This window comes from Curcuma longa, chromosome 5, assembly GCF_044706935.1.
Source record: "Curcuma longa cultivar G26 ecotype Majalengka, Jawa Barat chromosome 5, ITB_CL_G26_1.1, whole genome shotgun sequence".
NCBI classification, from domain to species: Eukaryota; Viridiplantae; Streptophyta; class Magnoliopsida; order Zingiberales; family Zingiberaceae; genus Curcuma; species Curcuma longa.
The window spans coordinates 12555749-12564371 of NC_133865.1; the positions used below are offsets into that span (position 1 = coordinate 12555749).

Below are 8623 nucleotides of genomic sequence, written 5' to 3' on the forward strand. Positions count from 1 at the left end.
ATTCATCAAATAGGATGCTTTTGAAGAAGTTGATTGTCACTAGGATTCAATCGGTGAAATAGTCATCAAAAGATTTGAACATGGATGGATATGGATAGTCAACCGATGACACACAATAGTCAATTGATAACACAATTACTCGAAAAATCAAGCAAGATCCAAGTGAACCGATCATGATCTAGATGAAACTGTCATGAAATAGTAAACCATGTCAATGTTTGATCCATGCTAGTTGACTAAAAGACAATTGAGTCTCTTGAAGTTGAAGCAATCAATTGAAAACAAAGATTGAGTCAACTAGATAAAGTAATAGTCGTTACAGTTTGAAGAATAGTGTATTAGTCGATTTATAAAAATGAAGCAGTCAATTGATGATGACCATATTCACTCTATAAATATTGACCAAAGACACTTCAAATTCAACTATATGGATAACATCCACAGTAACCTACTATGATTCTCAACTTTGCACAACAATGCTTTCATTACTATTTGAGTTTTCGTATTTTTTTATTTATTATTTCTATTATCTTTCACATTAATTTAATTTCTTGAGCTTAACATCTTTACATTCAACCTCCATATTTTATAACATCTATTACTACACTTATTTAATATCTTTATAATAATTTTTATAAAAGGTTTCTCTTCTTTGAAGGTTTTTAAAGAAGAAGAAAGATAATAGATTTTCATGGATTGACTCACCTTATGATTAGAATAGGAATCGAAGATTTTCAATTACCTCCTTAATGTTTTATTTTCTTAGTGCACTCATTTTTTTATATTGTACGAATTTATTTACATATTGCTAACTAATATTTTCACTATGCTAACAACTAAAAGATATTACATTTTTCCATTGTACTTAACTATGTTTCTTATTTTTCACTGTTTGTCTTATTCTGCTATTCTCCCCTCTAGCGTTATACTCAATTTTAAATTTCCTTTAGAAAAATGTCACACTAGAGTAACACGAGCAGAAGATTAGGAAGTATTTTGAACCACGTTAAAAAAAAACCTTGAAAATTACATTTTTTTAATTCAATTTTACTTTATTGTTGCAATTCAATTATCATTTTTTCTCATTGTAATTTCTTTAATTTGTTTCACAGCAATTGCTTTAGTTTTCTTCTTGCAATGATATAAGTTTTTCTACTGCAATTACTTCAGTTTTTTTTCATTGCAATTACTTTATTTCCATGCTAATTACATTAGCTTTCTTTTTGCAATCACTTTAATTTTTTTTTCTTTCTGCGATTACTTTATTTTCTCATTGCCATCAATTCTACTTTCTTATTTTAATTCCTTTAATATTGTTATTTTAATTTAATTATAAGTTTTATAGTTATAACTACTTTATAGACCTTTTATAAGTTTTTTTTACTAAAAGTATTTATATATTATTGTATTATATACACGCGCACACACATGCTATTTAATATTTAGTTGGACTTAATAATCTTTGTTAATTGTCTATTTATAATCCTTCAATTTATATAAAAATAATTTTATCAATGAAATATTTAAACTATCCTATAATAGACATCTGTAATTAATATTTTCATTTTAAAAAGTAGCTTGGAAGCCTTGAGACGGATCTTCTTAAAACTCTAATCCAACTTAAAGAACTTATATATATATATATATATATATATATATATATATATATATATATAAATGTTTACTATTAAATTTATTATATATTAACTTTTAAAAAAAAAAAAAAAATTTTACTTAATCGATCCCTTCCACACTCAAAGTCCGAATCCACTTTCTTTTCCTAATCCGTCCATGATCATATTAACCTTTATAATATATAAATTAAATTTATAAAATATTAATAGGTCGTCATTATAATACCATTAACATGGCAACACAATATTATTTTTTTTCAATTTTTAATCTTATTTTTTCATATTTATTTATTTTATATTATTATCTAAATTTATTATTCTAATCTTTTTAAAGCTATTATCTTTTTCCTATTTTTAGAATTATTCCTTGATGTTTATTAATTTGATATTATTATATGCCCATATTATTAGTTTTATTGTTATTTACTAAATGTAATATCTTCCTTTAGTTATGTAATTTATTTGTTGCCATCATTGTGCATGTAACTCACGATATATCAAGACTAATAAAGAGGACAAGTCTGAATTAATGTTTGATTTAGAAGTTAAAATACATTTGACTTGACTTAACTTCTCATAGAATTGAATGCTTCTTAGTTTTATGGGTTGAATTAGTTTAGTTGACCGTGTGGGGTCAAGCCATCGACTTGTTTGACCGTGTGGGGTCAGAATTTCGATGGTCTAAATTTCATACTGGATCAACGTTTGACTTTTAATTAACTGCCTTACTCTTTTTTTTTATTTTCAAAGTCAACTTTTTTTTTCTTTTTCTTTTTGTTTTTGTTTTTTAGCATGATGTCTGCTACACCATCTTCTTCTTGAGTTGTCCTCGTTTGGCCTACTGCGCAGTTGATTTTGCATAGCTTATGCAGAATTCTTGTATCATTCCTGAGGAGCTCAAAGACATTATAAATTAGTTGCTTAAGCAGACTTCTTGTATTTCTCTATCGTCGAGGTAAGGTGATGGAGTCAACGATGAAAAGTAAGTTGCGGCCCAACAAGTTAAGAATGGGGATCAAATTAAGGTCGTGAAAAGAAATTAAAGGATCATTCGAATTCTCCTCTAAAGATTTGACTTAGATAGTAACTCTATCGAGATAGATCAAGGGGTGAACTCTAGTCATTATCATTGCATATAAACACACGATTGGATCAAAGGAGAATATGGGTTGTACTTATCGGCTAACCCTAATCTCTAGTCTCTAGAACTAACTTGAAGATTTCCAACTCCAATTAGGGATAGCATCTAGTGGATTGTGGAGCTCTAATGACAAGAGTAATCCCTAAAAGCGAACTTAGCACTGCTACCATGAAAATAGTTGACCCCATCATAGAGTAAGATTAACGTCTAAAGATCATGGAGCTCTAGTGATAGAAGTAATCCCTAAAAGCAACCTTAGCATGCTCCCATAAAAATAAAAGTGCATCTCAAGGCTTTCATGATTTGTCAAAGAGCCTAAGGGGTCTATCCTAATCCACTCTTGCGGGTTGCGATTAGGATAGACATGTCGATGTTTTTATGCTTCTGTTTACCTCATAGACACACTGATTACCTTGGATGAATCCCTTCATAGTCATACATCAAGATAAAGACCATTTCCTTTGTCAACCATTTGTCATAGTGAAACTGAAATCCTAGGATTACCTTTCAAACTTGCTTTCTCACCATTTTCTCTTGATCACTTTCGACACGACTTCTCGATTCTCTAGATAATCTATATTGCAAATATTTGGTACTCAACAATACATTCCCACAGGATGATATACTTTTTATTATTTGACGATACTGTGTACTTGGGGTATGATTGGATGACATTAAGTTTTTAGCACTGTTGTCAGGGACTGTCTTTGTTGACATCGAGTTCCATTCATGATTTGGTTAATCTAGATCTTTTTCTTTTTCCTTTTTCCTTTTCATCGTGATCATTCCTCTTGCAGGTTGACGAGTCTCCTTTTTATGCGAAGAACAACTAGATCGAATGTTGTTCTAGATTTAGACTCATAGATAGAAAGGACTTGTTGCGCAAGAAGAAATCTCCAAAAGTAGCTAAAAATTCAACCAACACCAACTATGGCTACCTGACGATGAAAATTGTCCACTGAAGGACTACACCATACTAGTGCGAGAGGATTGAGGTCTAACATCATGAGACTCCCAATCGAAGCAAGCAACTTTGAGTTGAAGCCTGCCATGATTTTTATGGTCCAGCAACATTAATTTGGAGGCTTGCTCATGGATGATCCAAATATGCATCTTTAGATATTTTTGGAAATTTGGGATACTTTCAAATACAATGACACTACTGCAAATGACATTAAATTGCAATTTTCCCCTTCTCATTGAGAGACAAAACGAGATCATGAGTACATTCCCTACCCACGGATAGCATCACGACATGGGACCAAATAGAGCAATGCTTCCTCGATAAATTTTTTCCTCTAGCAAAACCACACAACTTAGGACTCCAATTGCGAGTTTCATACAAAAAGATGGAGAATTCTTGTTCGATACATGAGATAGGTTTAAGGGACTTCTTCAATAGTGCCCTCATCATGGATTATAGAGGTTGTAGACGTTGGGCAAAGCCCATGAGATCATCAAGAATGTAGCAATGAAGCAGCACCAATAGGCCAACGAAGGAGCAACCTTAGAAAAAAATGTAGATGAGGTAAGTACTCTTGACCTTATTGCTATAAAAATGGGTGCTTTATCGAAAAGGTTTGACTCCCTTACCATTAACACTTTTGAACCTTGTTAATATTTCTTGTGAAATCTGTGATACAAAAAAAGGCACATAGGTATGAATTGTCAAGTGGGGATTGCACCACCACAAGGAATTCAGATGGAGCAATTGGGCGCGATAAACAACAACAATCAGAGGTCGAACAATCCATCCTCCAACACTTAAAACCTTAGTTGGAGCAATCATCTTAATTTCTCCTATTGAAACAACAACCTTTTGCAGAAGAACAGATTGGAAACGATACTAGGAGACTTCATGACCGCTCAAAATCAACAGAATAAGAAGTTCGAGCAAATGTACAAGGACACAAGAGAAGCGCTCAAACAAATGAGAGGTAAGATAGATGATATTTGCAATTATATCGAAATGTTGGAAATCCAAATTGCACGGATTGCAAGCACCGCATCGAGGACTCCAAGGAGATTTTCAAGGCAATAGAAGGCAAACTCGATGGAGCATTGCAATGCCATGTCCTTAAGGAGAGGAAAAACATTGGATGGACCTTGGGAAAGAAATGACAGCGAAGGAAGTGTCACCCATAAGGAAGGAAGAACCACCGTGACACCTACTAGAAAGGAGCAACTAAGAGAAGTTGAGAACATGTTTGAGGAGCCAAGGTCCAAGACATCCATGAGGATGTGCGTACCACCGGTTCTTTTCCTTCAATGTTTGGCCAAGGTAAAGCTAGATGAATAATTCAATCAATTCCTCAAGAATATCAAGATGCTTATGATAAATATTCCTTTCCTTGATGCCTTGGAACAAATGTCAATCTATTCAAAGTTCATAAAAGATATTTTTTCACATCGGAAAAAGATAGAGGACTACAAGATCATAATTTTGATGGAGAAGTTAGTGTGTGTTATATTTGAGAGATGTCCTAAGGCGCGTTGTCGCACAAGTGGAAATGACTCCGACATCAAGATTTTAGACTTTTACGGAGAAAAAAAATAGAGAAGTAGTTCGGATTTCAAATCTGGTTCGGACGATGATGCGGGGGGGGGGGGGGGGGGGGGGGGGGGGGGGGGGGGGGGGAGGGGTTTTGGGAAGGATAAAATTAGAATTGGGTACGCGATTTGGACAATCCCAAAATCAAGTATGCGATTCGAGTAGACCTCAAAAATAACTACGCGATTTGGTAAAATACTGATTTAATATTAAATTGAAATGATCGATTGATTAAACCAACTATGAAATTTTATTATCTGAATCAATCCATTCCAACTAAGAAAAGCATAGTTTCACTAAACGTCAAGGGTTAAAATCAAGAGCACTCCTTAGTTTTTATCTTATTTTTATTATTATTAAAAGAACATATATTACAAGATAAGTAAGGCATCATAAAATTGTCTAATTTAATTAAAATGATCAAAATTCTATTATATCAAAAGGTATTTTTTTTAACTTATTAAAAATTAGTTCAACTCAGATAATTTTTTTTTAATTTAACTAAAATTACTATAATATATATTTTTTAATAATTTTAATGAAAGTTGTTACACTAATTAAATAATTTTAAATTGTTATAAATATTTTATGAATAAAAATATTTTTGATATAAAAAACTTTTTGATTTTTTTTTCAAATGGATCATCTTTTAATGATAATGGAACTCCCTTCTTTTCTGTAAAGTGGACCTCACGATTATTTGTGAAGAGGTAAATCAAAAAATTACAGTTGATCACGACGAAGAAATGTATTACTCGGCTTCGTCGAAATTCAAACATTTGCTCTGTTCTACAAATCTATTTTGTCGGAACCAACTAAGCTATGCCCGAAAGCTAATGGAACTCCCTTATGCCTCTACATGTGGCATGGTGGCAAATAATTGGGCATTTTTCAAATAACGATTCACATAACGTGCATTTGGTCGTCATTGAATTTTTGATGAGTATAATATAATTATTGTATTTTTAAATTTATTTAATAAATAAAATACAAAATTGAATCGGCTATCTTAAAATTAATCGAATTTTAAGATGTGAATATATGCCCTTCTCACTTTTACGTCCTAATATTTTTTTTAAGCACGTCAAATGCTCAATCAAAATTAGTTAAATCACTAATAAAAAAAATGATAATAAAAGTTTAGCCACATCTCTGTGGATGGTCGGTCCGGTCCCACGGAAGTTTTCCACCGACCAATATATAGCGCATATAGCTTATCAATTTATGTGGATTATATATATATATATATATATATATGATTTTAATATATGGGGTACTTTACGTGAGCACCAATATAAATATTATATATATATATATATATATATATATATATATATATATAGTTTTTTCGTCGGGCAGGATATCAGACCTGTATATATATATATATATATATATATATATATATATATATATATATATAATACCTTTTATTTTCAAAAATGATATAAAGTTGAAAATATCTAGAACCTTCAATATTTCACTCTAACATTGTATTAATAACATCAATGGTGATTTCTATTAACAAATAAATTTCACTAAAATTTTTTAAAATAATTTTAAAATATTTTTTAAAATTAATTTTCAATCGTGATCTATGGACTGAATGCACATGACTTATATATTAACTTTCCCTATGATTGGTCAAACAAAATCCATTTGATTTGATGAAACTTAACTCATTTAGATGTACCAATCAACATATTAAACTTAGTTATCATCCTAATATCTCACTTATATCTAATGTGTCTCATTTGTGAGATGTACAATCATATTTTCCCTAAACTAGAGGGATCATACATTTCTAATTCAACTATCCTATCAAAGATGTCAAACAATGTCATTTGTTCTTATTTACAAGGAACTAAAATAATATATGAGAATGAGTATGACATGCATCTAATGTATACTTTTTTTATTAAAAAATTATCATACTCAAATAATGCATGCATGACATAACATGCATCAAATATCAGTGATAAGATATAATACTCATGTATGTCATAATGTCATGGTAGGTATAAATATACAAGCATGTAAGCATAGCACAATATTATAAAATACATAGATGTCCTTATCTAATCATTATATCAAATACAAAATTTGACATAAGTGGACCAAACCTTTTCAAATGTGCAAAAACCTCAATCTTGACACACTTTTAGTATCTATCACATACGTGCCAATTTTGATCAAACTTAAGAACTCAATTCTTATTGAAACATTAGAAAATCCTCAAGGATAAAATTTAAAAATTTATTTTTAAGATATCACTATACCTCAAAAAGTGCTAAAATACCAATTTTATCATGGTTAGATTTGTTGGGTTGTAAGGGTGTAAACATAGTCCCACATCTAAAACACATGGAAAAGATCATGGGTCTAAAATGATGAAAGATATCTCTATTGGTATGAGACCTTTTGAGGAGAGCCCAAGATCAAAGTCATAAGGGCTTAGGTCCAAAGTGGACAATATCATGCCATTGTGGAGATATTTTAATTCCATCGGTTCTAACAAGTAGTATTAGAGCGAGGCTGCTCTTCATCAGACTAACCGCCGAAAGAGTCATGATTCGAGATCTAACCATGTGGGTTGAACCTTAAACAAAAAAAGTGGATACTCCCGATGGGTCAAGGATTCAAACATCGAACGGAAGCTTTCCGTTTGAGGGGGGTCTATGGTCCTTTGTTTGAGGGGAGATAGTTGGGTTGCAAGGGTGCAAACATAGTCCCACATCTAAAACACATTAAAAAGATCATGTGTTTAAAATGATAGGAACAAGATTAACTACCCTTCCAATTTAGATTGACACACCCAATACATATCTAGTGTGAAAGGATCACTCTTAGAAATCCAATACCTATTAGAGTTCCTTGGGTGTATTAGGTGATTAGTAAGGATAACTTTTCTAGATATCTTTATAATGCCTCTTTTAAGCTTCTTAGAAGTCTTAGTCATACTAGTCTCCTCAAAGTCAACATCCGGGATGACCTCCCTTGTGATCTTGAATTGACTCATAAACTTAGGGTTAGTTTCATAATTATATGAAACTATAAGGTGTGAAAGTATACTCTCCTTAGACTTAGATTTGTATCTCAAACCTTTCTTACCTTTGGTTGGTTCTTGCCTACTTAATCCTAGATTTTCCTTCTTAGATCCTTTAACCTCATTTGACATTTTCTTAAGGGTCTTCTCTAATTGATTAAAATTTGACTTTAAGGCTTGATTTTTTTCTCCAAATCATTAATTCTTGATTTTTCATTTCTAATTTGGGTTTGTACTTTCTAGGCATATGTCTA

At 31.5% G+C, this 8623-nt stretch overlaps 1 non-coding gene across 1 annotated transcript; it reads right to left on the reverse strand.

The window, feature by feature from the left end:
* Positions 1-4087: 4087 nt before the first annotated feature.
* Positions 4088-4194, reverse strand: LOC141830250 (small nucleolar RNA R71). Its single transcript, XR_012601941.1, has one exon. It is a non-coding gene; the product is annotated as a small nucleolar RNA R71 (small nucleolar RNA).
* Positions 4195-8623: the final 4429 nt, after the last annotated feature.